This window comes from Schistocerca cancellata, chromosome 5, assembly GCF_023864275.1.
Source record: "Schistocerca cancellata isolate TAMUIC-IGC-003103 chromosome 5, iqSchCanc2.1, whole genome shotgun sequence".
NCBI lineage: Eukaryota > Metazoa > Arthropoda > Insecta > Orthoptera > Acrididae > Schistocerca > Schistocerca cancellata.
The window spans coordinates 80,487,582-80,513,951 of NC_064630.1; the positions used below are offsets into that span (position 1 = coordinate 80,487,582).

The 26,370-nt window shown below is 43.0% G+C and overlaps 1 protein-coding gene across 3 annotated transcripts in view; it reads left to right on the forward strand.

Annotated features, from left to right (window-relative positions):
• Positions 1-26,370, forward strand: part of LOC126187490 (uncharacterized) — a 1,186,162-nt gene that overhangs the window by 486,959 nt on the left and 672,833 nt on the right. For all 3 annotated transcript variants that reach the window (XM_049928600.1, XM_049928599.1, XM_049928598.1), the window contains one exon: positions 23,168-23,221. The gene's annotated coding sequence lies outside the window, so the exon portion shown is untranslated. The remainder of the gene's footprint in view (positions 1-23,167; positions 23,222-26,370) is intronic.

A 26,370-nucleotide genomic window follows, 5' to 3' on the forward strand; every position in this document is an offset into this window, starting at 1 on the left:
ATTTTTCCTGAGTCTTGTTTTCATTAATAATCGTGATGTCGGAACTGCCTCTGTGGCGTCTTTGCCTTTCGTAAAGCCAAAATTGTCGTCATGTAGCAGATCCTCAATTTTTTTCCCATTCTTCTGTATATTATTCTTATCGGCAACTTCAGTGAATGAGCTCTTTTACGACAATTTTCGCTCTTATTTGCTCCTGATATATTCGGAATTGTGTGGATGATACTTTTCCAAAAGTGTGTCTCAGTCTCAACTTCTGTACGTCAACTTCAGTAGTCGTTTGGTTGTCACTTCCCAAAATGATTCTAGAAATTCTAAAGGAATATTATTTATGTGTTGTACTTTATTTGATCACAGGCCTTGTAAAAGACTTGGACTGAATATTCTACGTTGTCCTTTCGTCGTCAAATCAACGTTTTCTGTCACGTCATCAGACAGTTCGCCCCCGCGTAGAGGCCGTCAGTGTATTCCATCATGGAGGCTGGCTTATGTATATTTTCTGTAAATAATCAGCCAGTCTCATACCCCTGTGACATTATTTTAGACTACTTCTTGTATTGTCCGTGTTTTGTGAAAGTTATAGAAAACCTTACCAAATTTAAAATATCTTAAGGAACGTGTGGCACTCTTAATTGTGGAGGTGAACGTGAGTGGTATTAGGAGAGAGTGAACACAATTTTAAGTGAGCTTGTCTCTTACTGCATTTATTGTTTTAGAAGTTTTATGGATATTAATTTCTGCTTAATTTAGCAAGGGCGCTGATAACCTCATCGTTGAGCATTCAAACACACATACACAACACTTTTCTAAATGATGAATCTGCCCTGACAACCATTTCTTTTCCATTTTTCTTATTTTTCCTGCAGCCACTTTGCTTTAGCTTCCCCGTATTTTTATTTATTTCATTCCTTAAGTACATATATTCCTGTAGTTTTGTCTTTTTAGGAACTTTTCTTTATTTTCTTTTGTCGTCGATCAATTGAAGTATTCCTTCTGTTGCTCAAAGTTTCGTGACCGTTACCTTCGTGGTACCTGTATTTGTCTGTTCAGCTTCTGTGGTTGCCTTTCTCACAAATGCCTATTCTTCTTAAGCTGGACTGCCTACTGTAGTATTCATTATCGCAGAATTTACAGCCGTAGAGAACTTTAAATGCATCTTATCATCCGTCAGTACTACACTATCCCACTTCTTTCCACATTGCTTCTTCCTAACGATTTTCTTAAATGTCAGCCAAGTCTTCGTCATTACTTAATTGTGATCTTAGTCTATATCTGCTCCTGGATACGTTTTATAATCTAATATCTGATTTCGGAAACGCTGCCTGACTACGATGTAGGCCAGCTTGAACTATCTTCTATTTCTTTCCCTATTATTGCGTACCAGTCACTCAGTTCATCTTCCTTTACATACTGAATCAGACATTCAGTATCCTCATAAAGTTATATGTCTATCTTTTGTTTGTGACATCTGCATTTATACTTAACTACTGTTATAGGCGTTGGTTTACTATCGATCGTGATGAAAATAACCCTGTCACAGCGCTGCCTTCCTATTCACGACGAATCCTAGTTCCGTTACGTCGCTTTAAGCTGTATTTGTTGATATTACCCTATACAGGGTGTACATAAAGTCCGGAAACACTTTCAATTATTTATTGCACAAGAACTAAATATTGTATAGATGTCATACATATTGCATTTTGAAAAGAAACTCTGAAAGTTTTTTTTACAAACATTCGATATGCGAACCATGAGTGACCCGGCAGACGTCTATAAGGTAATCGAATTCTTACCATACCCGTCCCTGCATGGCATCGTCGACTGTGGCAGTAGCTTCCCGTATTTTTTTTTTTTTTACTCCAACACACAGAAAGCTCGCTCCGCACAGGAACTCGCCATGTTTGCGACTAGCGCTATCGGCAAATTACTAAACTGCGCTGTGGCGGTATACATGAAAAAAAAACTTTCAGGGTTTCTCTCCAAAATGACATATGTATGATATCCGCACACTATTTGGTTCTTGTGCAATAAATAATTGAAAGTGTTCCTGGACTTCACGTACCCCCTGTATTCGTCGGGCAGAGGTACTTAGTCTGTTGTGTTCATGTGACCCGATTGTTTCCCAGAAATACTAGTCACTGATTAGTAATGTGTAGTCACTGGATACAGCGACTGGGACAAGAAGAAGAAGAAGATGGGAGACAGGTATCATTTCCTTCAATTCAGGAAGTTACCTTTAGATGGCGGTGTTGAGAGAAAAATCTGTAACGCTAAAATTAAGCTGCAGAGAGCTGTGAAAGAAGTCTGATATGAGTATCGGCGTTGGCGACCCTGTTACCTCGTCGGCGCAAGCTGGCAACCACAGGTCGCAGGATCGAGTTGAGCGTACTGCTGATCCCGTTACCGTAGGGGCTCGTCCGCTGCCAGAGGCCACGCCCGACTCCCAGTCCTTCACCGACTCGGCTATTTCTCCATGTCTGATGGCTTCCATTAGGTCTTAACTTTGCTTCCACAGTTTCTGTCTGATGTGGTCTACAACTATCGGAAAAGTTTACAGGAGAGCCACGTCTGTATTAACAGGCAGAATTTTCAGAAGCAATTGAGGTAATTGGAAGTAACTTTCGATTCACAATATATGTTACCTGCTCCTTCGCCTTAGTGTGTAATAACTGCGTGTCAAGGAAGCTTATCGCCAGTTAACAAAAAAAAAAAAAAAATCAGTTGTGTCACCTATTCTCACGATCCACTGCTAAACCGGCAGTGTTGTTTGAAGTTGCTCGAAGCATTATTTTCCGCGTACATTTTAGGTGTCTTGCAAATTCCCGCAGTATTTCGTAATAACGGGTAGTATCACGTTTCATTTAATGCTGCGCTCTGTAAGAGAAACTATGCGGGTAAATAGGATCGTGTACTTAGATATTACTGGACAAAGCATTACGTTCAGCCGGCCGTAACGGAAATCTACCTCGTCGCGTGGCTAGGTTCACCCACGTTCCAGTTCGAGGTGGTGCGTGTTTCTACCTCAAAGAGCAAGCGCTTAAAGTTGCTGGTAATTTCATAAATATGTTTATTAACAATGAGAATGAGAAATTTGACGGAACGCGGAAGAAACTTGTCAGAGGTGAGTCGATGGTGTGGAAACTGCGGAACGAGGGACACGTTGTTGAACTATGTAGCATCCAAACAAGTGGCAAGCTACACATAGTTAACGATGTGCGCAAATGTGCTATTGCGCAGCAGTTTTTGTGACATGATGAACAAACAAAGAAACAGCAATTTTTCAAATATTTCATAGTACTATTCAGTTAAATTTATCAAAATCTTTGCTGAAATATTTTTGAAGTGAACTTTTAATGTTACAAGATGATAAAGAATGAAAGCTTTTATCGCGATTGGAAGTATCGGATTATCTGTATACTCTAACAGTGACACTATAGTGGGGAACATATCTAGCATACCACTCTCCATTCGGTTTTGCAACAGCTCTAATTTCTTTATGAACGCCTTCACCTCTTCATTCCAAGATAGTACATTTGCCTGATTACCTTGAAGTGAAGTGTTAAGAATATTTAGTTTCTCAAAAATATGGGTGAGGTAAGCCATTTTAAATAGAAAATCTTCGTTGTTGAAACAGTCTGCCAAACCGTGACTTCTCTCCTTTGAAAAACAGAATACCACATTCCTCAGTTCAAACATTCTTTTCAGTACTTTACCCCCTGAAAACCATCGAGCATTACTAGAAAAGAGCAACTGAGTGCGTTCAGCACCCGTCTCCTCACATATTCTCTATTTCACAGATTTTGCCTTAATAATATTAGCCGTTTGCAGAACATCATGAAGGGGTGGACTAAGTTATTTAGCGGCCAGAGCCTCCCGATGTATCATGCAGGGAGTCCATACAGCATCAGGAGCTACAGCTTTAACTTTCTCTTGCAATCCACCACGAATTCCAGACATTGTGCGCGCTCCGTCTGTGCATACTCCAATGCACCTATTCCATGATATACCGTTTTGATTTAAAAAAAAAAAAAACGTGGTGAGCACGTTAAAATGCTTTCAGCTGTAGCTGTTTTCAGTATCGGCTCACAGAAAATAAATTCCTCTAGAATGTTAAATTCATCAACGAAAAGAACATAAGCAATCAAATTAGCATCTTTATGAATGTCAGTTGCTTCGCCTACTTGAACTGCAAAATAGTTGTTGCGCAATTGATCGATTAACTGCTGGAGTGAGTCGTCAGAAATGTCTAAAATACTTCTACGCACTGTGTCATTTGAGATGAAAACTTTTCAACTGTCGGGCAAATGAGTTGCCAAACATTGTTGATACTACATCAATCGCCGCTGGTAAAAACCAGAGTTTCTGCAACCGTGTGTGGTTTCTTGCATTTAGCAATTCTATGAGAAATCTGGTAAGAGGCTAAAAGGACCTTAGATGTCACACTCGTCGTTCCAGCAAAGTACTTCTGGATAGATAATAAAACATTTAGTTTCCTGACAAAAAAGTCGTTTGGTTTTCCTGTCAATTCAGGATGTTTGGTTTCAAGACGAACGATCATTTCAAACAGTGCTTAAAATGTGACAGCGGTTTCATTTTCGTCGACCACGTCTGGCGTTAACACCGACGTCGGGCGAAATTCAGACCAGATCTGCGGCATGTCGTTCGTTCGACAAAAAGATAAATCTAATTGTTTGTTACTAAGGATATTTTTTTTTTCCTAACATAACGGGCCCCTCTAGCACACCATTTGCGCCCCCCCCCTCCTCGAGGTCGCGCTCCCAGTGTGAGAACCATTGTTTTACACTGATGGTTCTAAGACGATGGATAACGCGGGATACGCTTTCACGCCTTCTACCAGCTTAGAACACCATTTATTGCCGGGGTCATGTAGAGTGTTCACAGCAGACCTACTAACCATCAACAGGGCCATCCACGTTGTTCCTCAGGGCTCCCTCCACAGTGTGCAGACCATCGACCGATGCTACTCTCGTCCCCCTTTGGTCTCTGCTATCCATGACCTTCTCCATGACACCTGCTCAGTTGTCTTTCTCTTAGTCCCAAGTCATGTTGGCATCCCAGGGAATGAAATGGTTGACTGTTTGGCTTCCCTTTCATGATTCCAGCTGCGGATGTACGGATCTAGGTCAAATCTGTCTTTTCCCAGAAGTTGAATGACATCTTGTGCGCTACTGCCCTCAGTAATAAACTCCGCACAATCCAGTAGTCTACTGCGGTTTGGCGCTCTTCCTTCCGCTCCTCTCGGAAGGAGTTCACTGTCTTACGCCGTCTACGCATTGTTCATCCCAGGCTCACTCTTTGTATCCTATTGCGTAACGACCCACCCCCCACAATGTGACAGTAGAGCCAGATTGACGGCATCTCATATAGTGGTGGAATGTCCCATTCTTTAGGTCCTTCATACCAAGTATAGTCTCCCAGATTCCTTAAATTTAACATTAGTAGACGATTCACGGATGGTCGAAATGGTCTTCAATTTCCTCCGTGAAAGTGGTTTTTATTTTCAGATACCGGCTTTCGCTTTGCTCCTGGAGCAGGGGTAGGGCGGTTGTGGTTGGGGCCTCTCTTCATGTTTTCTCCGTCTGGGACCTATGACCAATTCCCCTTGCAAAGACTGCCGTTTATCCCTCTATTTTTCCAGTTTTTAGATTTGGGCTGTCCTTTTATACCTTCTCCTGCGTGTGTTTTAGCTATATTGTATTTTATGGAACTGGGGATAGACGGAGAGGCTTCGTCCCTGCCGGCCGGTGTGGTCTAGCGGTTCCAGGCGCTTCAGTCTGGAACTGCTTGACCGCTAAGGTCGCAGGTTGGAATCCTGCCTCAGGCATGGATGTGTGTGATGTCCTTAGGTTAGTTAGGTTTAAGTAGTTCTAAGTTCTAGGGGACTGATGACCTCAGATGTTAAGTCCCATAGTGCTCAGAGCCGTTTGAGCTTCGTCTCCGCCGTGGCCCTCAGTGGTTCAACGCCACAACAGGCTAGCAGTCAACTCCCCCCACCGCCTCCGCACACCGAACCTAGAGTTATGGTGCGGTTCGGCTCCCAGTGGAATGAACCAGGAAAGGAGCTAACTTCGCGAAGTACTCAGTGTAAAATGTAACTGGAATTCCGTTAGGTCCTGGTGCCACATTTGTTTTAATTAATGTTAATTTTTCCTCAATACTGACGACAAGGGCTCGAAGAAGCACCTTCCTAGATGGAATACTATGCTTCACCTCCTCCTATCGCTCGGAGGCTGTCAATAGTTAGGGTCTTAAATTTAGAGCACATGCGAGCGCGTCACAAGATCATCATAAGCAAATAATCCAGCTCTCAATTTACGAATGCTAACTTACTGTCTAGCAAAATATAAGATACGACAGATTGTTCTGTCCCTCGTAATATCCCCAGTGTTGCAGTAAGAGGACACAGAACAGTACACCATAAATCGTAGACGTCCGCAGCTCGTGGTCGTGCGGTAGCGTTCTCGCTTCCCACGCCCGGGTTCGATTCCCGGCGTGGTCAGGGATTTTCTCTGCCTCCTGATGACTGGGTGTTGTGTGATGTCCTTAGATTAGTTAGGTTTAAGTAGTTCTAAGTTCTAGGGGACTGATGACCACAGATGTTAAGTCCCATAGTGCTCAGAGCCATTTGAACCAACCAAATCGTAGAGCAGCTGCAAAAAGAGTACAATAATCATATTGTAACCCCGAAAGCAATATCTCAAAATACCCCACACCAAAAGACAACACACTGAACAAAAGAGTTACGAAGAGGACAGTGTGTTATTAATGAAGCATAGCAAACAAGTTGCCGCTGCTGACCACAACCTACAGTAATTGGGTTAGCAATTCAATCTTAGGACTGCAATAAAACAGACAGAAACCTCGTAGAACACATTAAGTAAGAGAATACAGATTCTCAGGATGAAACATTCTAGGCCCTACAGCGGTCTAGCCATTCTGGCAAGGGAACCTCTTGCACAATTTAAATTGGCGAAACCAGACACAGTCTGCGCAACGGTTTGCACTGAACACAGTGTGTACAATCTTTGAACCGTCATGGCCGAACACATTGCGGCTGGTAACTTGTGTCCTGTGAGCACGACGTTCCTCGGATCCCCGAAGCCAAGCAACGTCCGCTCGTCCAGACCGGAACTGACGCCCCGCGCTGACTGCAAGCCACCGCATGCCCAGGCCCTACTCGACTGCGTCCACCACTTTGCTGCACGAACTTCCGCTCCGCCTCACCCAGCAGGCTGCCCTCTTACACAGTCGCTAGCTGCCATCCTCCTCGCTGGCCCTCTTCACACCGCCACTTTTCCCTTTCGATGCCACTCTGACGGCGACAGCGGCCGCCCCGTACTCCTAATACAGCGGGTCGCGATCCCCGGTCAGCTCTGTGAGCCAGCCACGCCAAGACATCAACAACAAGAGTGGGGAGCGCGTATCCCGTGGCTTGGCGCTGCACACTAAATAGTTGTTGTGTCCGCAGCTGTCCCGGCACTGGCTGCAAGTTAATGTTGCTGGTTTACTGCCATACGCCAGACGTCTCCGGCTATGTTGCTATTGGTAGCGCGCTCTGCCGTGGCGAAAGGCGACACCAGAACTGGCGACCGATGCCAGGCGGCACTCTGCCGTGAACCGCCACATCACGGAACAAAATCTTAACTCTTTGCCGATGAATGTTATAATTGAGGCACTACGAACCGTAAGTGCCTAAAGCACACTATCAACGATCTGTGATCCAACTTGATCTGAACTTTAGGTCCAAATTGTATATTTGAACATTTACGAAAAGCTGTTTTACAGATTCCTATGATATTCATTTCCATACAGAGCCAAAATAATTTTGTTGCTCTGCGCTGCTCAATAGCTTGTTTGGTCATAATGGAATGTGTGGTGTATTTAGTATCTGTTTTTTTTTTTTTTTTTTATCTTTCGATTGTAGCTCCTCATAAATTATAAACTTCGCATGTGTCAAAAAGTCACTGTTGTCACGAGCCTATGTGTGAAAATTTTGTGAATTAACATTAATTGTGACAATCCTAAACGTTGTGAATTGATGGGCGAGTAGTGGTGCCCTGAAAATATTTTAAGTTCTGAGTTGGCGTAGCCGCACGGGAGGGGTAGCCCCAGCGCATGGTCCAACCGTGTGGCTGGGAATTCCGCTGTGACGAGGACGGTGCTTTGTGTCTATGCCGGGAGTGTCAAAGATGGCGGACTTTGTGAAACATTAATGGCAGACATTCCACAGTTCGTATAGAAATTAGTAGTAGCCAGATGAATAATGACACTTCAAAAAGAAACATGTACATTACTATTATTTGCACGACAATTCTGATGGTGTAATGAGATTTTCAATATCTTTATTAAAGTTTTGTATCTGACGGTGAATTATACAAGGAACAACCAGCAACGAAATTTCCAAAATATAAACGCTTCATCCGATTCTGTCGATCGCCGTGTCTTTAGAAAGCTATTAGTGTAAACCTAAATTGGTATGGATTACAGGCATGTAACTTAAATAGTAGAATGGTTATTGGAGGTCAAAGTGGCCGATTACTATCGATCGCGTCAGGCTATAAGTACTCCACAGTGATGACCTTAGGTTAGTTAGGTTTAAGTAGTTCTAAGTTCTAGGGGACTGATGACCATAGATGTTAAGTCCCATAGTGCTAAAAGCCATTTGAACCATTTGAGTACTCCACAGTTACACAAAAAAACGGTAGCAGCATGCTTATAAATATGTTTATTCGTCTGTGTCTTTGTTTATATCCGGTATGTACTATTCATGAGGAAATTGGTTAAATATTTGCTGTGTTTTAGAAATCACAGAGACATTAGGCTACTGGCCTACTTGTTGTTCTATTTCTTGTGATATATGTTTATTTAATTTGCTTATGTATTTAATAATGTGTGTTTGAGCGTGTTTATGGTCCAGCCGTAGGAATATTTATTTAATTTCAAATATTTACCTATGGAGGAGAAACATGGACAATGACAGAAAGGGACTGGAGCAGACTACAAGTAGAGGAAATGAAATTTGCCAGTGCAGTTAAGGGAAAAACAAGAATGGACTGACTAAGGAATGTAAATATTAGAAAGAACCTTAAACAATAAAGTATGAAAGAAGAAATCGAAAAAAAGAGATTAAGATGGTACGGGCATGTTAAGAGGATGTGTGGGCAGAGACTCCCCAAAATTATGGAAGAACTAAAGATGGATGGAAAAAGACGTAGAGGGCGCCCAAGAAGACGGTGGAAAATGGGAGTGAGAATATCTGTGGAAAGGAGGTGTGTGATCTGGCAGCAAGTGGAGAAAGAAAAGTGGTGGGGGGACCGAATCAAATGGAGAGGACTCGACAGCACCCAGACCCGGCAGTAGCTGGAGCGGGATCCGGATATAGATAGATAGATATAGGGTGAACCGACAAACTTTCGGAGGTTGTACAGGGATACCTGCTGAATATTTTGGTGTGTGGCCTACACGCTCTCTGGCGGCTCGTTACAAAGTTATTGCTTTTCGTTTTTTCCTTTTTTGCCCCAATTAGCTTTGTATGTGTATTTTTACTGAAAACAGTGTACGATGCTGCAGATGTCGATGGCATGCGCTGTGAGCCTTTTCGCCAGTCTGTCGCGGTACCTATGTTAACAGCAGTGAAGCCGTCCTCATCTCGTTGACGTCAAGTTCGCATTCAGTGGTACTCGGTTCTGTCCAGTTTTTTTCCAGGCGGTGTTTGTTGTGCTTTGACAGTGATATACATCAATACTATGGTTAGCCTTACTGATGATGAATTGACCTGTATGCACCTTGTGAATGGGTTCACTGAACGTAATGGAAGAGCGGTACAACGACACTATGCTAAGCTGTTCCCGCACCGACGGCAACCCCATCACAGTACATCTGCATCTATACACAGACGCTTACGAGAAACTGGGTCCTTCCGTGCTAGAATGGAAGATACATGCTGTGCGAGGTATGCCAGGACACTCGAAATGGAAGGAAATGTGTCGCAAACGATTGGTGGCAGCCCTGTCTCTAGAATTTGGCGCGTAGCACCAGCTCTGAACACAAGCCAATTAACTGTTTACAGAGTCTTACATGAACAACAATAATCTATAGACGTTGCAACCAGCGGACTTCCCATTTCGAGTGGGATTTGCAAATTGGTTCCTACAGTGATGAACACAAAACTCCAATCTTTGCTGCTTCCCTGTTGTTCACAGACAGGGCTACGTTTACAAGAGACGGCATATTCAACAGATGAAGTAGCAATGTGTGGGATAACCGAAATCCACATTCACAAGGGTGTCGATTATATCGACTGAAGTTTCTTGCAAATGTATGGGCGGTTATTGTCAACGATTTTGTGGTTGCACCTCACCTACCTCCTGATGCCCTGAAATGAGTCGTGTACAAAACCGTTCTACAACATGGTCTCCCACTGTTCCTGGTCCCTGATGTGCCGCAGAGAGTCCGTCGGCTTCTGTGGTTTCAACATGACGGTGCGTCGACACACTCGATGTTAGCAACCACAAGGCAGTTTGCACGACAGTGGATTGGACGCGGGTGTCCATTTCGATCACCAGACGTGACACCAGTGAACTACTTTATGATACTCTGGTCACTCCTTTGCGCGTACCTGGCTGCTAGGGTTATCGCAACCTCGGAGTTAATACGCCAAACTCTTGGAATTCTTGAGCTTATATGACAGGTGATGGCTTGTCACTGTACTCTCTGCTATGGTCACGGTTGTCGAAATTTTGAAAGACTCCTGTAATGGAACAAATCTTCATTTGTTACTTGCTATATTGTACGCTGACAGAAGAGATTGAACCCGCGGTGATAAAAGTGTACAGGTTTCTTCTGCAGTTGCATTACTCTGTATTGTGATTTGTACGTTTTGGTTTTTGAATATGCCGGCCGAAGTGGTCGTGCGGTTCTAGGCGCTGCAGTCTGGAACCGCGAGACCGCTACGGTCGCAGGTTCGAATCCTGCCTCGGGCATGGATGTGTGTGATGTCCTTAGGTTAGTTAGGTTTAACTAGTTCTAAGTTCTAGGGGACTGATGACCTCAGATGTTGAGTCCCATAGTGCTCAGAGCCATTTGGTTTTTGAATATTACAAGCTGCTTCACTGTGGTGAAGAAATTTTCACAAAAGGTTGGGTGACTGCGGTAACATACCGAACAAATCAAAATTACGTTAGTACTTCGTCACGAGCCACCGGAGACCATGGGTCCCTATACCAAAATACTACGAAGGAACTATCCAAATAGGACGGAAGTCGGCGATGTGATGTACATCTACAGACAGACTAATGATTAGAATTTCAGAAAAATGAGGTGATTTATTGAAGAAAAAAGAGCTTTAAAAAGTCAGCAAATGAATAGCGCGTGGTCCACATTTGACCCTTATGCAAGCTGTTATTCGGCTTGGCATTGGTAGATGGTGTTGTTGAATGTCCTTGTGCCAAATTCTGTCCAACTGGCGCGTTAGATCGTTGGAGGTCCCTGCCCATAATGCTCCAAACGCTCTCTATGTGGGAGAGATCCGGCGACCTTGCGGACCACAGCAGGGTTTGGCAAGCACAAATACAAGCAATACTAACTCTCGCAGCGTGCGGGCAGGCATTATGTTGCTGACATATAAGCCCAGGATGGAATGTCATCGGCCGCTGTGTTGTAAAGATGCTGCGGATGACAAATAAAGTGGTCATGCTGTGAAATGAATCGGACGACAGTCAGGTTGGTACTCCACCGCTGTCTGAGGCGTCTCTAGACACTTCTTTGCTAATCATCGGGGCTCAGTTCGAAGCTGGACTTATCAGTGAAAACAATTTTACTACAGTCAAAGACATTCTATACCGAATGTGCCTGACACCGCTGCAAACGGGTTTGTTGGTGTACAGAGGTTGTTGGTAGTCAGCCCAAGCGGCGCCGTGAGCTCAGTCCCCTCTCTGTGAGCCGCCTGTTAATGATCTTTGTGGTCAATGAAGCACGAGTTGCACGTCTGATCGATGATAATGATGAATCCGGAGACTGAGTGCCTCTCTGAAGATTGCTCGATCCTCCCGTTCTATCTTCTATCTAGGTAGACCGCTTCCATCTTGACACTGTTTTCGGCCATGGTTCACCAATTCCTGCCGACATCGTTTATTAGTGGCATCGCTGCTATTCAAATGTCCAGTGATTCGCCGATTACTTCCGCCGGCTTCTTTGAGCCCAATCACACATTCTCTCACATATGCTGACATTTGCGTGCATTGTTCATCGGCCTTTCTGCGAGCCTTAGTTGTTGTCCAGCTGAGTACAGGGAATTAAATTCTTAATGACTTGACGCAGTGCTGTCGACATATCCCCTGTTTACTGTCCTTGACAGCAGCGCGGTGAAATTGCGGTGCAGCGTCACACATTCATATCCATCGACTGCCGTAGTTAAGAGCTTTACATTTTCCGCCGATACCTGTGTGAATATCAATTTGTTCCCAATTTGCATAATTCCTTCTTGGTCCATGGGGTGTTTTTTTGTAGAGTGTACTCATAAGACATCACTGAACAACCTCTGGAGTTCCGGTTTACCCTCTATATCTAAGAGAGGAAAATAATCTGGTGCTGTGATCTTCAGTCCGAAGACTCGATTGATGCAGCCCTCCACGCTACTCTAATCCTGTACAGGTCTTTGCATCTGTAAATAACCACTGCATCCCCTATTTCTTTACACCTGCTCTTTGTCTTCCTCGACAATTTTTACCTCAGTTCCTCCAGAACTAAACCGCTGGTACCGTAATGTCTCAGACTGTCTTACAAACCGATCCATTCCTTTAGACAGAAGATGCCACTTATTTTTTTCGCCCCAACTCTATTCAGAACTTACTAAGTACTTAGGCGAATATACCCATTTAATCTTCAGCATTCTTCGGTAGTACCCACCCCAAAAGCTTGTATTTTCTCCTTGTCTGAAGTGCTTATCGTCCACATTTCACTTCCGTACAAGGCTAAATTCCAGCCGAATACCTTCAGGAAAGGCTTCCTAGATCTTAAATCTATATCCGTCGTTACCACACTTCTCTTCTTCAGAAGCCCTTTACTCGCCATTCTGCATTTTATGTTCTCTCCGGCGATCATGAGTTATTTTACTGCCCAAATAGCGAAACTCGTCTACTATTTTCAGTGTCACATTTTCTGATTTTAATTCCCTCAGCATTCATTGCCTGATTTAATTACACTTTATTACATCGGTACGTGCACGTCAGCCGCGCCCGAAAATGCGATTTTTCATGGTCTCTTATCTGCTGTTCTATTGATCACAGAACTAGGAGGTCAAGTGTTTTGGATATCCCTTGGCCTAGCGACCACTTGTGTACATATTGTAAGAGCGGCTACACTGCAACTATCCTACAGTACGGAGTCCGACCGGATACTAGATGCGTATTTTACGTGCGTAAGTAGGGTAACTTTGAATCCCCGGTTCTCGGTAACGGATAATGATACCGAAAAAAGTTTCAAAATATCCCGACATTATGTTCCTAAGAACATATGGTAAACATTTCGACGATTCCCCATGAACATAAATTATAGAAGTGGCCAACCCCAAAATGGATACTTTTCGTGTCCAAAAACCATGGTTTTTCAGGGTTTTGTCAGGAACCGCCCTTGAACAAATGCTGCTTTTTAAACTGCGTAAGTCCAAGTCTAGACCACATGTAATACAGACGAACCAACGGATTGCTCAGTTTGTCAGGGCCGGAGGAAATGTGGAGTGTTTCAATTTTGACCCTGTACTGCAGGATAGCTGCAGTAGGCCAGTTCTTCCGATAGGTATTCAGATGTGCATTTACGTTCTACTGCACTTTCAAGTTCTTTGCTGTCTCTTCACAGAATTATGGTGTCATCGGCAAACGTCAAAGTATCTCTTTCTTCTCTGACTTTCTCCAAATTTTTCCTTGATTTGCGTTACTGCTTGCTCAATATCCAGACTGAATAACATTGGGATAGATAACAACCCTGTGTGACTTCCTTCTCAACCTCTCTTTCCCTTTCATGCCATTTGACTCCTGTAACTGCCGTCTGGTTTCTGTACAAGTTGTAAACAACCTTTCGCTTCTTGTATTTTACCGGGAAACCTTCAGAAATTTAAAGTGTGTTCTAGTCAACATTGTCAGAAGCTTTCTTAAGTCTACATATGTTTATAACGGAAGTTAGTCTTTCTTCAGCCTGTTTCTAGGATAAGTCGTAGGGTCAGTATTGCCTCACGTGTTCCAACATTTCTACTGACCCCAAAGTGGTCTCCCCTGGTATCGGCTTCCATCAGTTTTCCGTTCTTCTGTAAATAATTCATGTCAGTGTTTCGCAACCACGACTTATTAAAACGATAGTTCGCTAATATTGACACCTGTTTCTGGAATTGGAATTATTACACTGTTCTGGAAACCTGAGTATACATCCCTATCTCATATACACTGCTGGTGATTAAAATTGCTACACCACGAAGATGTGCTACAGACGCGAAATTCAACCGACAGGAAGAAGATGCTGTGATATGCAAATGATTAGCTTTTCAGAGCATTCACACAAGATTGGCGTCGGTGGCGACACCTACAACGTGCTGACATGAGGAAGGTTTCCAACCGATTTCTCATACACAAACAGCAGTTGACCGGCGTTGCCTGGTGAAACGTTGTTGTGATGCCTCGTGTAAGGAGAAGAAATGCGTACCATTACGTTTTCGACTTTGATAAAGGTCGGATTGTAGCCTATCGCGATTGCGGTTTATCGTATAGCGACATTGCTGCTCGCGTTGGTCGAGATCCAATGACTGTTAGCAGAATATGGAATCGGTGGGTTCAGGAGGGTAATACGGAACGCCGTGCTGGATCCAAACGGCCTCATATCACTAGCAGTCGAGATGACAGGCATCTTATCCGCATGGCTGTAACGGTTCGTGCAGCCACGTCTCGATCCCTGTGTCAACAGATGGGGACGTTTGCAAGACAACAACCATCTGCACGAACAGTTCGACGAAGTTTGCAGTAGCACGGACTATCAGCTCGGTGACCATTGCTGCTGTTACCCTTGACGCTGCATCACAGACAGGAGTGCCTGCGATGGTGTACTCAACGACGAAGCTGGGTGCACGAATGGCAAAACGTCATTTTTATGATGAATCCAGGTTCTGTTCACAGCATCATGATAGTCGCATCCGTGTTTGGCGACATCACGGTGAACGCACATTGGAAGTGTGTATTCGTCATCGCCATACTGGCGTATCACCCGACGTGATGGTATGGGGTGGCATTGGTTACACGTCTCGGTCACCTCTTGTTCGCATTGACGGCACTTTGAACAGTGGACGTTACATTTCAGATGTGTTACGACCCGTGGCTCTACCCTTCATTCGATCCCTGCGAAACTCTACATTTCAGCAGGATAATGCACGACCGCATGTTGCAGGTCCTGTACGGGCCTTTCTGGATACAGAAAATGTTCGACTGCTGCCCTGGCCAGCACATTCTCCAGATCTCTCACCAATTGACTACGTCTGATCAATGGTGGCCGAGCAACTGGCTCGTCACAATACGCCATTCAGTACTCTTGATGAACGGTGGTATCGTGTTGAAGCTGCATGGGAAGCTGTACCTGTACACGCCATCCAAGCTCTGACCCAAAGCCGAGGCGTATCAAGGCCGTTATTACGGCCAAAGGTGGTTGTTTTGGGTACTGATTTCTCGGTATCTATCCACCCAAATTGCGTGAAAATGTAATCACATGTCAGTTCTAGAGTAATATTTGTGTCCAAAGAACACCCGTTTATCATCTGCATTTCTTCTTGGTGTAGCAGTTTTAATGGCCAGTAGTGTATTTTGCCCACCAGGTGGAAAGTTTTGTCGTACCTTACTTTCCCAAGGATGTCCTTGTTCTAAGGAATGTTGTCTGTTGCATGGGTCTTTTATCGACATTGTTTCTTCAGTGCAACCTCAAATTCTTCTCGCAGTATCATATCTCCCATATCAGCTTCGTCTACGTCTTCCTCTTTTTCTACTATACATTACATACTGCTCTGTGGAGAATTCTACACGGCCACCAAGTTGTTTTCCCTTCTATAGTCACTCTGCACTGTATACTTTTTCTACCTTCGAGTTTTTTCTTCTTTGCTGTGTACTCATTTTCCATCTGAGCTCTTAATATATTCATACAGCTGCTTCTATTTTCTCTAAAGACCTCTTTAATTTTCCTGTAGGAGGGGTCTGTTTTTGCGCTAGTGAAATATGCTTTTCAATTCTCACATTTGTCCTCTAGCCATTCCTGCTTAGCTATTTTGCACTTTCTGTCAACCTTATTTTTCAGATGTTTGTATTACCTTTCGTCTGCTTTATTTTCTGGCTGTATTTTTTATATTTTCTCCTTTCAGCAATTAAATACAGTACCTCCTATGATATCCAAGGATTTCCACTACACCTCTCAAAGCTACCCATTCGCTTCTACTGTATTCTTTTCCACTGTTTCAGTCGTTACCCAACGCTCCCTTTGAAACTTTCAACAACTTCTGATTCTTTCAACTTGTCCAGGTCTCATATGCTTAATTTCGTATGTTTTTTGTAAATACTGCAGTTAATAACCAATAAATTGTGGTGAGAGGTAAACATCTGCCCCTGGTAATGCCTCACAGTTTAAAAACTGATTCCAAAATCTCTGTCTTGCCATTATATAGTTAATCTGAAATTTTCCATATTACTTGTATACAACCTAGTTCATGAATATCAAAACAAGTGTTGGTGATGATTACATAATGCTCTGTGGAGACTTCTACCCGGCGACTTTCTCTTTTATTCCTTTCCCTCAGTCCATATTCTCCTATTTTTCCTTCTCTTCCTTTTCCTACTATCGAATTCCAGAACACATCATAATTAAATTTTCGTCTCCCTTAAGTATCCGTATAACTTCTTTTGTCTGTCTCGTAATACAGAGTCTGCATTATGTCCGGGAACACTTTCAGTTATTTATTGCACAAGAACAGATATCATACATATGTCATTTTGAAGAGAACCCCTGAAAGTTTTTTCATTTGTACTGCCACAGCGTAGTTTGGTAATTTGCTGATTGTCAGCCCTAGTCACAAACATGGTGAGTTCAGGTGCAGAACGAGCTTTGTGTGTGGTGGAGTTCGACAAAAACAAGTGTGCTACAGCTGTTCAACGTATGTTTAGTACCAAGTACGGTAAGAAGCCACCAATAAGGAAGGCCATTTACCATTGGTACAACAAATTCGTTACGATAGGTTACCTGTGCCCTGCAAAGAGAAGCAGACATTGTAGTGTGAGTGAAGTGAATGTGGAGCACGTACGAGAGGCATTCACAAGGAAACCAAAGAAATCGGTGCGCCATGCATCCCGTGAACTCGAAATGGCTCCAGTGACGGTGTGGAAAGTCCTGCGACAGAAGTTGTCTGTGAAACCATTCAAATTGGAGCTAGTGCAGAAGCTCAATGACGACGACAAAGACAAGCGTTTTGAGTTTTGTTCGCAGTTGCAACAATTGAATGAGGTTGGGGATGGCATTGTTGATAGTTTAATTTTTAGCAGCAAGCCTTTTTTCACACTAATGAGAAAGTGATCAGGCATAATTGTCGAATCTGGGGTACAAAGTATCCACACGAAGGCACTGGATTTGAGCGTGGTTTCCCAAATGTAAATGTTTTTGGTGTCTTTCACATCGAAAACTGTACGGGCCATTCTTCTTCGCCGACAGCACTGTCACTGGATATTCCTACTTGGACATGTTGCAGCAATAGCTGATGCCTGAAATGCAATCGGACTTCCTGTTCATCTTTCAGCAGCATGGGGCTCCACCCCATTCCATCGTGAAGTTCGTGGGTAGCTAAACAAGGTGCTGCTGCATCGATGGATCGGCCGTGCTACAGAAAGGGACAGCTGTTTCATGAAATGGTCTCCCCAGTCACCAGATCTCACTCCGTTTCACTCTTTTATGTGGGGACACATTAAAAATCTGGTGTTTGTACCGCCTCCACCACGTGATGTTGCAGAGCTCCGGGAGAGAATACGGAAAGCGACCGCCACAGTCGACGATGCCATGCAGGGACGGGTATGGCAAGAATTCGATTACCGTAGTGACGTCTGCCGGGTCACTCATGGTTCTCATATCGAACGTTTGTAAAAATAACTATCAGAATTTCTCTTTAAAATGAAATATGTATGACATCTGTACAGTGTTTAGTTCTTGTGCAATAAATAATTGAAAGTGTTCCCGGGCTTTATGTACACCCTGTACATTCTTTCAGTATCTTCACACCGAGCGAGGTGGCGCAGTGGTTAGCACACAGGACTCGCATTCGGGAGGACGACGATACAAACCCGCGTCTGGCCTGCAGATTTAGGTTTTCCGTGATTTCCCTCTGTCACTTCAATCTGATGGTGGATGGATCCTTTGAAAGGGCACGGCCGATTTCGTTTCCTGATCCGAGCTCCTGCTCCGTTTCTAATAACCTCCTTGTCGACGGGACGTTAAACACCAATCTCTCCTCCTCCTCAATTTCATCATCATCTGCAGAGCTAGTTGGCATATAAACATTACTACTGTGATGGATTTTGTCTTTATGTCTACCTTGGCTATAATAATGCGTTCACTATGCTGTTCATAGTAGCTTACTTGCATTCTTAGTTTCTTATTCGTCATTTGACCTACTTCTGCATTACCCACACGATGGGAATTCAGGTGAGGGTCGCTGAATTTCGTAATTTAAACTGAGACTTGCACGAGAGAGTTTCCTCGAATTCTTGTACGATCCTGTGTATGTGATATATGGGGAGGCTGAAACAAACTATGTTGCGACCCTAACAGAACCGAATTTAGTTTTCAAGTAGCTTAACTGTTCATAACATGCCTATCTCGGAAAAGATAATGCTAGTAGAGCTTTTTTTTGTAATAGATGCACAGTTTAGTGTTGTATTTCACAGAAGGGATCATTATCCATTTGCTTGCTACGCCTCCAGGCAGGAAAGCCAGCGATGGCTCAGACGCTGCGTGGAAGAAAATATTTTTCCCCACCTATAAATTCTACTAACTTAATCTGTTGCCCTCCAGTTAACCCTGCAGCACATGCTTAACGAAAATGTTAGTGGAAGGCTCTTATGAAATACTGCAGTGAACGTGCTCAAATGAGTGAACGTCAGCAACATGTATTTTTCTTTCATTGCAGCGTGTACAGTTTTAATTGGTTCAGTTTCTGTTAGGATATTTTATTTTCAACTCTGTAACAGAGAACGTATTAGAATTATATAATTCGCGAAACCTTAAGTTTCCGCTGCTAGTTAATTAAAAAATAATGGAATGCTGTGTGCAGTACGCAGCTGTATACCAATTCTGACATTTTAATCAAGCAGTTTCGTATGAGAACGTTTGTCTAAAGTGAGTAATAGAAATATTTTGTCGTCTTCGGCATCTGTAGCTCCCCAGTTAATACACCATTAGATCAAAACTATTCGGATACCTACAGGCGGAAATTAATATGTGGTGTGCTCAACCTTCGCCTTTATGATGACTTGAACTCTACTGGGGACACTTTCATTGAGGTGTCTGAATGTCTGTGGAGGAGTGACAGCCCATTCTCCCTCAAGAGCCGAAAAAGAGAAGGTAGTGATGATGTTGGACACAGGATCTGGAGCTAGTCATGCCAAAAGTTCCGCTCGGAATTCTGGGAAGGATTCTTCATTTTGGGAATGTTATTGTTCACAAACCATTGCCTCACATATGCTCCTTTGTGACAGGGTACATTTTGATGCTGATACAAAATCATCGTCTCTGGACTGGTACTCTACTGTACGCGGTAGACAGTCTAGTAAAATGTGCTCATATTCCTCCAAATTTTGCGGTTACTCAAGAGCAATAATGGGACCAAATTCTACCACGAAAAACACCCTCATACCGTAAATCCACATCCTCCGTACGTCATTCATTAGACATGGTTGTATGTAACCTTCTCAAGACTTCCCGTTGGATGCCGTAGGGTACAACGTGATTCAGTATTCCAGATCACTCATTTCCAGTAAATCACTGTACAGTGGCGTCACTCTTCACGTCACCTACTTAACTGTGTGGTTTATAAGGAGCTGTCGACCGTTGTTCCTCATTCTTTTTAGCTCCATAGAAGTAACGAGTGATTCTTTGAGCTGCTTATTTCGTGCTATTTTTACAACTACTGTCGACTGTCCCTGTTCGTCAGTACATGAGGTCTCTCTGTTCTTTGTTTAGCTCAAGAGCGTCCAACCTTTCCGCTTACCTGGACCACATTGGAAAAAGACGAGTACTTTTGGGCCGCACGTGATTACTAACTCTTAACAATAACCGCTGAGGGAAAAAAAAGGAAGAAGAGGAAATAGAAGTATAACAACACGGACCACTGAGAGAATAGCAACATTTGGTAGGAGTTCAGATTGAATATTTTCAATATATCATAACTTGAAATAAAAGGAATTTCATGTGTGTTTTTTTTCTGGTCGTGTGATAGACGCTCACTTCTAGGGTTGGATTGATGCTTCCTTTGGGCCTCTTGCACCTCGAGGGCCACATGTTAGACACTCGTGGTTTTTAGCTGTTCCTTCGCTTTTCCACTTGACAGTCACATCACTATTGGGTGACTTGGGCAGCATTAGAAAGGACGAAATGTCCCTGGTACATTTGTTTATCAGGTGACATCCAGTGACTAGTCCATGTTCAAAGTCACTGAGCTCTCCTGATCGATCCATTCTTCTGTTGCTGCTTCTCTACTAACAATCTATCTCTCACCGCCTTGTTTTATACTGGCGGGCCAGCCTCTCGTAACATCATTGGTCAATTCTTCATTACTCAAGTGGTGTCTAGATACTTTTGATCATATAATGTGTGGCGTTGGTTTGGGTGGAGTAAGGTGTGCGGATTGTGCAGACGTGGCCTTCTATTACGGAAAAGTAACATTTATTAAATACAGAGATTTCTTCTGCAAATTACAAGAATAGAAAATTAACGAAAGATACCTGAAGTATTTTGCCCAGCTATTGTTCTTGAGGAATTTGGTACCAGAATAAAACAAATAAGTTAAAATTCGTTGAAACACAATCGCAAAACAAATACTTGTTACACGCGTGAGCTAATGGTATTCCCCATGAGGAATCACCGGCAATTGATCGAATTCACCCATGGGAACCCCTGTCCAACCCACGCACTTTAAGCAAGTGGACTAGGTCGTGGAAAAGCTCGAGATCGCTCACATGTGATGTAAAACTGGCGAGAAACGCCTGGACCAAAAGGAGCACATTAAAATGGTGGGAAACCCCCGCCCCCCTCCCCCGAAACCCCCTGGACCAATTAGAGTCAAGCACTACACTCATCATTCTTTATAACTAGTTCAGTTGCGTAGACCTCTTCATTCGAGGTTTGTGCCCCGTAGGTGAGTTTCATATTTGTTATAAAGAATTTATTATTATCAAAAAATATGTAGTGGCAGAGTTTAGAAACAATAACAGTGATATAACAAAATAACTAATCGCTTAATGTTAACATTTTTTGCAGTACAATTTTTTACAGTATGTTTGTTGTTAATTAAGAGTTTGTTCCCTTATGGTTTTATTTGCAAACGCAGTATATATATTGGTTTATTTACAGTAAACTGAAGCATTTTTTTTCTTCTGGATGATGTATATTGCTATGAGGTACACTTACTTACAGTAAAACTGTAGAGAGGACAATTTAATACTATGTTTCATGTTCTTTGTATCACACTTGTTACTCTTTTATACAATTTTTACATTTAATGGTTTTCTTTCTGACTGTTAATGTGCAGGAACACTAGATCAACTGAGGAACTGTTTGGCTGTGTTGTAACAGCCTGACTCATTTTATAACAAATAATGTGGATGACTGCGAAGTCTCTTGTGACGGAATCCCTGGATAAAAAAATTCTCGGTAACTAGCTGCATCAAATTCGAATAAAATTCCAAGTTTCTTAAAATTGCCTCCCTCTTCTTCTTCAGGGACTAGGTGTGAGTGTCGTCAAACTGGCTCCCACTATGTGAGAACAACTTTAATACAGACAAATTAGTAATGCATGGGAGCGTGCATTTGGTGGTTTACCGCCCGTAAGCGGTGGCACTGCAAGCGACACTGGATAGCAAGCGCAAAGGTAATCAGTGGGCAGAGAGGCTCCACTTCAACATGCGTCGTATACAGTCAGATGCCAGCCTCTAGGCATAAAACTCAGACTTAGCCCCTGACGACGATGGTAGCAGCAGTCATCGAAAGCTTGAAATTTTATCCGAGTTTGGCTGTGCAAGTTTACCAAAAACCCGACAAGATTTTATCCGAGACAGGGTGGATATTTGAGAGAATGCGGCAAACTTAATGCACTGTTGTGATGCAGGCATTGAGACTCACTGTCGTCACTGTTGTTATTTTGCGATGAACTTCAGTTGATGCTGTAATACGTTTGTTGTTTAGGTGAATAAAGTACCGGATATTTCTTAGTTCCTTGGTTCATTGAATTCCGTTAAAGATTTACTACCTTGTATAAAACCAACTGTACTCATTTTATACTTCTAGTGCTGTATTGTAAGTTGTTTGAAATAGAGGCATTTTATATGCGTGGAAACCAAAAGTTTTTATAGACATGAAAGTTTAGTTAGCGTGCAGTGGATGCCTTGAGAGAGCGATGTTAAAAAAATTGACAGACGTTGCTTGTACTGATAGGTAGATTGACAGTTTATTCATACTGTTAGCGAGGCAAAGGTTGAACAAAAGCACTATTTTTGTCAAACTGCTAATTACTGCATTTTTAAGTTAATTACACACGCCGCGCGTAATGAATAATAAAATAGGAGTACGTGTAGGAGAAAATTTAGCTGTCGAAAAAGTCCGCTGACTACATTCTCTCGAATTTAAATGTCTGCACAAGACAACTACTCAATAGACGGATGTCAGCACTGACAAGTACAGCAAAATTTGTATCTCTCATATTTTTCATTCTCGAATGTAACTGGGGAACTGGTCTACTGCTTCCGTAGGAGAAGCGCACTCAGTCTGTAAACTCCACTTCATTTTTATGAACCACAATGCCAATGCAGAGGACTTCTAATAGCTTCCATTAGTTAATTGTATGTTCTGATGCTTATTTTTCTGTTTGTTTCAGGGGGCATCCGTGGGAGTCTGCCTCCTCCTAAAACAATAACTAATAACCTAGCAGGTAAGCAATCAGTACTACGGATCTTCCTCCACTTTCTCGTCTTTGTTGTTTGTGTGTTAATTACAGCTTACACCATTTTTCGAGACTAATTATCCGGACCGTTCGTAAAAAGAAATTAATTACATGTAATATGCGTATTTGTTGGATACCTGAGCACGCTTGATTTTTTGTCCACATTAAAATATGGTACTAGCTCATAAACATGAAATGAACAGAAGTATTCTACTACTTTGACCGTGAAGATGTGAAAGGTGGTTTCCCGTTTAGTTTACAAATAATACAGAAACATTAAAATGTTGCTGTCTTCTAATTAGATACAGCTTAAGGTGCTGTAGATGCCTCAGAAAGATTGGGCGTGGCGAAACAATATCTGCCGTAAAATATGTAGGTGTAACTATCCAGAATGAAGAATCTTTAAAAAATGTAATTCATCCACTAAATAAGTGGATTGCAAGGCGGTTGTGCGACCGATCCTGAATATTGTTTATCAATCAGGGATCCTTACCAGATGGGGTGATAGAAGGGGTAGAGAAGATACAAGTAACAGAGCCGCGTGTCGTTGCGGGATCGTCCAGTTGGCGCGGGAGCGGTAGAGAGGTGCTCAACAAACTCCAGGACAGACACTACAGAGATGCTTAATATTGAAACGCTACAGAGATGCTTACTATTGAAATTTCGAGAGAGAACTTTTCGGGAAGAGCCGGGCAACGTATTTCTTCCACCCAAATATGTCTCACGAAATGACCACCTCGAGAAAATACCAGAAATTAGAGCTAATACAGAGGTATACCGACAATCGTTCTTCCTACGCGCCATTCTCGAATGGAATAGGCAAGTGCGAACCACTTAGTGGTACCAGAAGTACCCTCCACCACACACCGTCAGGGGGCTTGCGGAGTATTGATTTAGATGTAAAATCGTTAGAAATACACATGGCGGAAAATCCGATGAACCATGATGCCGGGTGCTAGTTGGATAATGCTTGGAACCCCATCATCTCCACGATTTGCTATAAAAGACGACGACGTTGTTCGCCGATGACCATGACGAGCAGCAATCCTGAGGACAGCCGAATTCGCGCATTCATCACGATCTAAATGCATATGCGGAATGCACATGAAGTGCTAATAAACTGCTGGGAGGGGAAGTCTTAGCTGGCTCACCAGAGGATGACTGGCAGGTGTCCGGACGAAATATAGTGGAGTGTAGTAAATGACGATGCGCTGCAAGCCCGAAATTTCTTAGCTCATGGGCATTGCTGTTGTTTTCAGTACAATACAGGTAAAAGATAAATGAGGATTAATAAAGACGAACACTATATAATTACTCTGTACCGGGCCACCGGAGATCACACGAGTGTCATACACCAAAATGCTCAGAAAATATCACGGAACAACCACCGAAATTTTATTCGTGTAGCTCTGGTTCACCCTGTATTTCACAACTTACCGACTGAATGAAGTAAAGCTTGGAAGAGGTGTTAGTTTTATAATACGTTTGTCACAAACTTTAGACAGCCCTGGGAACAAGCTGATGAGATCGCTAGCAAAGAGCGTAAGCCGCCTTGGCCAAGGCCAGTATTTTTAGCGTACATCCAGTCTACCGGAAAATTTCCGGAGCGGATGACGCTTTTGAGAGGTGCTGCCAAGTTGCTCCAACTGGTGTGGGCGGCATCTGCGGATAAGGGCATCCTGCTTCGCGCGTGTTTGGCCTTCGACGTTACGCCTGTCCTCGTCAGCTGTGGCTGATGCGGGGTCTTCATCCTTACCCTGGATGCCGTCGAGCGCAGGAACCCGCTGAACTGCAAGCTGAAATGCGTGTGATCGACAGGATAATCGATAGGCACGAAGTTGTCGGCGGTCACTGTAAACTCCTGTTCTCTTCTCAGGCGGACACGATTTCCGCATTTCAGGAAAGGTCGAGGAATTGCACTACATACCCTTCAGATAGAACAGCGCGTACTTGTATTGGAACATCGCTTTCGCACGTCAAACGTGTGGAAGAGCTTTGAGTCTCGTTTTAATTCTTTTCTAGAACCGGCTCACTTTAACATTTCTGTTAGTATCGTGAGAATAGTAAAAACGGACTCTAACCTTCTGCTACGTAGTGTCGGCTCCGGTGATGTACTAAAAACTGAAAGAATAAAAAATGGCAATTACTGACGCAGAGAAAAATTGTGCTATGGAAAAATCGAGAAATGCACAGATGGCACTTGAAGTTCAGAGCTTAAATGCTACCCTTAACTTAAAAACATCTTCTGAATAAAATTACGTGTAAATCAAACTCCTTCTTATTCACATTCCTTCAAACGCTATCTCCTCCTTCATCTGCCAGTTAGATTATCTAAGCAACAAAAAAAAAAAAACGGTACTTTTGTCACTAGGCTGTGAGTGCACCTGCGACCGTCCAGGAGGGACTGGAACAAGGAAAATCCTCTCACATATCCGGGACAGAATCAGGCACCTCCAGCGCCGGAGCGTAGTGCACTGCCCGCTAGAAACAGAGGCTACATTTAAGGCAGTAATTTACCTTTTTAATTTTGTAATAAACTATAATACTCAATTGCACAAAAAAGGAGGCAAATCAATTTCAGACAACTATAAAGGAATTTCTCTTCTGAATATATCACATACAGAGTCATATCAAGAATTGTACATAATCGTTCTAGACATCAATTTGAACTGGAACTAGGAGAACACCAAGAAAGATGAGGCCCTGGAGAAGCTCTGGAGAACATATAATCACGTCGAAATTGGTAATGAGTTACCTGAGTCTTTTCAAATGATTTCTGTAGTCCAATTTTTGTGGTATATTAAGCTCGTTTTCTGGTTTCTGGACTCTAGAATGTTATTTGCTAGTGACGCTAAGCCATTTGCGAAACCCAAGCAAGTTAAGTGCATTTGGTCTTTCTTGGTTACAATTCTTATATTTTTAAGACAACAAACAACAAGTCATAACCTTTGGAACCACGATACTGTCTGATGAGAGGACACACGAGGACTCAAGATATGCGTGACGTACCGTTGTGCCGTCAGCGGTCCCCAATCACTTACAGTGAATCACTTTAATGTCCGGATACTATGATATGTTAACCTTGTAGCATCATAACTTTATTCGTAACGAAACAAACAAAACATATAACCAAGTAC